Raw genomic sequence first — 6,207 nt, 5'->3', positions numbered from 1 at the left:
CTCTTGTCCTAAGCCTCCAGGCCCCTTTTAACCCTGAATGCAGGATAAAGTGGTATAGACGATGAGTTAGTGAGTGGTTAAAGTTGCTAAAAGGATAGTGTTCTCAGTATGGTATTGGTATTTATGTTACTGATGCTAAACATTATCAATGGGTATTAAATGCATTCTTAATGTTTTTTGATACATATTTGAAATATGAAATTCACTAATTAAATATTAAAACACTGCTGAACACTGAGTCTTTTGGTTTAGTCTGCTACCCCTTCTTGTTTTTTTAAACTTATCTTGTATAATTCATGAAGTAGCTTCTGTAAAATTATAATTTCCCTTTGGGATTCATAAAGAGCTTGATCTATCTATCTATCTATCTATCTATCTATCTATCTATCTATCTATCTATCTATCTATCTATCTATCTATCTATCTGTCTGTCTGTCTGTCTGTCTGTCTGTCTATATACCTTCTATCTATCTGTCTAGATACCTTCTATCTATCTATCTATCTATCTATCTATCTATCTATCTATCTATCTATCTATCTATCTATATACCTTCTATCTATCTATCTATCTATCTATCTATCTATCTATCTATCTATCTATCTATCTATATACCTTCTATCTATCTATCTATCTATCTATCTATCTATCTATCTATCTATCTATCTGTCTGTCTGTCTGTCTGTCTGTCTGCGTGTCTATATACCTTCTATCTATCTATCTATCTATCTATCTATCTATCTATCTATCTATCTATCTATCTAGATACCTTCTATCTATCTATCTATCTATCTATCTAGATACCTTCTATCTATCTATCTATCTATCTATCTATCTATCTATCTATCTAGATACCTTCTATCTATCTATCTATCTATCTATCTATCTATCTATCTATCTATCTATCTATATACCTTCTATCTATCTATCTATCTAGATACCTTCTATCTATCTATCTATCTATCTATCTGTCTGTCTGTCTGTCTGTCTGTCTGTCTGTCTGTCTGTCTATATACCTTCTATCTATCTATCTATCTATCTATCTATCTATCTATCTATCTATCTATCTATCTATTTAGATACCTTCTATCTATCTATCTATCTATCTATCTATCTATCTATCTATCTATCTATCTATCTATCTAGATACCTTCTATCTATCTATCTATCTATCTATCTATCTATCTATCTGTCTGTCTGTCTGTCTGTCTGCGTGTCTATATACCTTCTATCTATCTATCTATCTATCTATCTATCTATCTATCTATCTATCTATCTATCTAGATACCTTCTATCTATCTATCTATCTATCTATCTATCTATCTAGATACCTTCTATCTATCTATCTATCTATCTATCTATCTATCTAGATACCTTCTATCTATCTATCTATCTATCTAGATACCTTCTATCTATCTATCTATCTATCTATCTATCTATCTATCTATCTATCTATCTATCTAGATACCTTCTATCTATCTATCTATCTATCTATCTATCTATCTATCTATCTATCTATCTGTCTGTCTGTCTGTCTGCGTGTCTATATACCTTCTATCTATCGATCTATCTATCTATCTATCTATCTATCTATCTATCTATCTATCTATCTATCTATCTATCTATATCCATTTGTATGTGTGTGTCTCTGTCTATCTGTCCAACTGATTCTGTATAGATTTATTTAATCTACATCCTTTAATAAAATAAAAGAGCACTGCAATTTACTCCAGAAAACTTCTGGAATGTCATCAAGAGGAAGATAAAAGGTCACAAACCATCAATCAAAGCTGAGCTGTTTGCTTCTTTGCAAAAAGGGTGGTACAAAGTTACCCAACAGCAATGTGAAAAACTGTTGGAGAGCCAAAACGCATGAAAGCTGGAATTGCCAGCCTGGGTTATTCTACCAAATACTGATTTCTTAATGTTATTTAGATAAGGCATTAACACAATTTGTTTACAAATGATTTGCATTTTGCTTTATTTGAGTTGTTAAAGCTCTGCAAATACCGTATCTGGATCTTACGTTATTTTGATCTGTTGTGATGTTGCCATTTCTTTTAAATATGCACTCTAAATAACAATAGTTGAATTTAGAAAAAATATTGTCAGCGGTTTACAAAAAAAAAAAAAAGTTTATGTTACCAATACATGCACCTGTAAGAAAAAAAGCATGAAAAACTGATTATTTAGCAGTGGTCTCTTTTTTTTCTAGGGCTGTATTTCTATACATAGTACTAGTTATGGCGTTTCCTTTTTACTCTGGGGTTTCTTGTAGAAACTAGCCTTACAAATAATAAAAGCAAAAATTGGCAAATGCTGCATTGTAAATATTTCCTGAGACTAATCGTTGATTCTCTGCGTGTACTGCCAAGCAGACTGGAAATGAAACAGAACATAATGTGTAGTAAGGTAATAAGGCTGTGTCTTACAAAACATTTGATTATAAAAAAGGTCAATCTATTTGTTTCTCTCTCTCTCTCTCTCTCTCTCTCTCTCTCACACACACACACACACACACACACACACTCGCAAACACTTACGTACATGCACAGAATATTGTTTCTGCTTTGAAGCAACAAATGGACAATGTTAAAAACAGCCCTGAGAACATGCTGTTTTTAATTTAGTTTTTGGGACACTTGTGCGTCCTAAACCAGTACATGCGGTCAAAACAATCTGTTCTCCAAATTCAGTGAGTGGCACACTGCTCTGAGAATATTGTTTGTGAATGAAAGGGAAGTCCAATTCCCAGTCTAATTGTTTCAAACCATGTGCAGGAAATAAACACACATGTGCATCTTCTTTAAAACAAGTATAAATATGTATAAACATACACACACACACACACACACACACACGTACGGTCACACAGAAGCATGCGTCTTTACTAGATCCGGTTATACTTTGCCAAAACCCTAAGATTATTTGTCATAAAAGCATAATCTTGGAAGATTTACACTAAATCCCTGTCTATGATTATTTATTATGTTTATAATGTCTTGAATAAAAAAAATAAAAATAAAATATCGATGCCATAAGCACCCTAAAATAACCCCAGTAGCATTTATGTTCATGTTTCTTTAATGTTTTCGTTCTTATCTATAAACACTCAGGTATTCCCTTTAACCCATATCCCAGAGGATTCTGGGTGAGAACAACCTTTTTTTTGCATTGTCCTCTGAGCGTTTAGTCCTCAGAGAAAGGAAAACGAGCAGTTCTTTTTCTTCATGAAGTCTTGCATCAGCATCACTCTGGAAGTCTCCTTACTGGCTTGTGCTGCTGTTGTGTTGCTTTTTAGTTGCCCTTACGATCAAGGCAATAATTACATCACATTTTAGCTGAGGGGAGATGTTTTATAAATTATGTAGAAGATGTAGGCCTTTACCAACAAAGACATCAAAAAGGACAAAATTATAGATTAAACGGAAGCTGCAAAGAGTGCAAGAAAGTGTCATTCATTCAACAATAATCTGTGTGTGTGTGTGTGTGTGTGTGTGTCGTTACATTGAATTTGACTCTACTGTTGTGCTGCCCGGGGAAAAAAAGAAAATCATATTATTTATTTGTGGTATTTTCAAAGAAGGTCAAAGACCCTTTGTAATATTGCAGATCTTTAGTGGTGCAAATCTGATTCAATTTTTCTTCATGTTCATATTTGGGCATCTCAAATATCCAAACAAATGTAATAAGCTAGAGTGAAATGTTTGGATGAAATAAGATTTTCTTTAGTATATTTGACAAAGTACTGTAAGATATAGTGCTCTTGTGTCACCCTGACAATTGGGTTACAACAGCAGAAGACCACATCAGGTTCCAGTTAGTCAAGAGTAGAAATCTAAGACCTACACTGGGCAAGACAGTTGGTATGGATCTGTACAAACAAACTTCTAACCTTTTGACATCCAAAAGATCTGATAGTTCCTTACACTAGCACTTCCTAAGAACTGTATCACCAAAGTAAAGTATTTCTGTTTAATACATTTTAACAGACTATGATAGCCAATAGAGATGCACAACAGCATAACCTTGAACAATAATGCACATTATATGTTGTACAGTCTTTGTCAAATTCAGCATTGACTAGAAAGGCGAACAAACCCTCTTACATTTAGACATTTAACAATTTAAAATGGTGCAAAATACCTACCTAAAAAAAAGCTAAGTAAAAAGGAATCCATCAAATTGTACAGGACATCATTAAAACCCAGTTAGCAGACATTGAAAGCATCTACAGTATACTTCCTCCTGTTTATGAGGAGTGTTCAGCACGATCATTTTATGGATGGTTCCAAAAGGCTTCAGGTCAATAGGGGGTCTCACGTCCAGCCTCAGGATGTTTTTTGTTTTTGAAGGCAGCCAAGAGTGCACTATATAACTGTACCCCACAATCAATCACAGGCATACTATATGCCATGTCAATAACTGCAATACAAGCAAAAATGAATAATTTGTGCAATAACTAGGATGTAAAATAAACAAAAAAAGTGCATTACTACAAGACGTGTAAGAACCTACATTTTGTACCATAAGGGGCAACATATGTATACCAACTACAAATTCATGCTGTAACTACATTAAAAGGATTTGCACAATAACCACAGCATATGCAATAACTGAAAATATGTGCATATCTAAGAGTCTGTGCAATAACTCATACTAAACATGCAATAGAGAGGAATAGGAGGTATTTGATGAAAGAATGATGTGAGCAATTGTCCTTTGTTCCATGTTTCTGTGGGTTTAATGTTAACTGCCACCTTTTCACTACAGTATGTGTAATAACTAAAATACTTGCACAGAATTATGAATTGATGCTGTAATCTCTCAGTGTGTGCATATAGGAGGTATGTGTTGAGAGTAAGATGTACATGTATACACAACATGTTAAATATTACTTCTTTGGTGATGCAGCTGCTACAGTATGTTCATTGTCTTTGATAGTAGTAAGCCTTAAAGATTTTAAAAGGAAATTACATTACTGAAATATTTCAAATAAATTATGTTTTTAAATAATTTTACATTTTTGATTTATATTTTATTAACCAAATAACCAACACAATTGGTTTATTTAAAGCAGACAGTACTATTGACCTTCAGTTTATTTATCAACCTTAAAATATGGCAGCATGGTGGCTTAGGCTTTGGTTGCTTTACCCAGGAATGCTCAAATCTGATATTTTTCATTGTTATGAAACACCTCCAGAGGTTGAGAGTTCATGTGACTTGAATGAGAACAGTCAGATTGGAATTCATGAAACTTTTTGCCTCTGTGCATGGGTAGGGCACCCGCTGATGCCAGTCAGCACCAGCAGGACAGTGATTTCATAGAAGTGATAAAAACAAACAAACAAACAGATAAAGCTGAGAAAAGCAGGTAAGACTGCTTGCCAACCTCCACTGCAAAATCCCACGCATACTTTGCTAAAATCACATCTATTGTTTAAAATGAATGAGTGATCGATTAAATATGTCACGTTTTAAGCCAGAAGACACAAGCAAAGACATATTGCCATATGACATATAGCCCATATTTGCAAATACAGAAGGCAGATGCATCCACATTAGACTCGAATAAAAGTCACTTGTAATTATGAATGTGTGTAATTATGAAATATTGTGTGATATATATATAAACCATATATTTAGATATAAACTTGATAAACACTTTTGTTAAAGGGTAACTCATTATCCAGGGATTAACAATAATCATTATCCAGGGATGATTATCCATTATCTTCTATTTTTCCTAGTTTAATTAAATCTTTATTTTTTATTTAATTTTTCTATCATATTTCTTTTATTCATATTTATTACTTATTATAAGCTTTAATTCTCTTTTTAAGGTCACTGGCGGTCGTGTAAGCATTTCACTACATTTAGTACTGTGTATGACTGTGTATGTGACAAATAAATTTGAATTTGAATTTGAATTTGGGATGACAGGTAGAAAACCGGTTCTCACCTGAATCTGCTTCCTCTCAATATTTCTGCTTTATGCTATGTCAATAAAATTATATGGCTTTGTTTATAACTTTTCTATTTAAAGTTGCTGTGGATGCTTAAATGTCTGTTGACATATACTGTATGATGATAGCACAAGTTCAGAAGGGTGACGTTAAAATCTATTTCCACTCAAACCACCACCTAGTAATTTGCCAATCTCTCTCTTCTTATTTTTTTTTTCTTTATCTATCAAGTTGTTTTCT

This window comes from Clarias gariepinus, chromosome 5 (genome assembly GCF_024256425.1).
Source record: "Clarias gariepinus isolate MV-2021 ecotype Netherlands chromosome 5, CGAR_prim_01v2, whole genome shotgun sequence".
NCBI lineage: Eukaryota > Metazoa > Chordata > Actinopteri > Siluriformes > Clariidae > Clarias > Clarias gariepinus.
The sequence above is the reverse complement of the archived record's forward strand: the minus strand, read 5'-3'. Positions refer to the sequence as shown.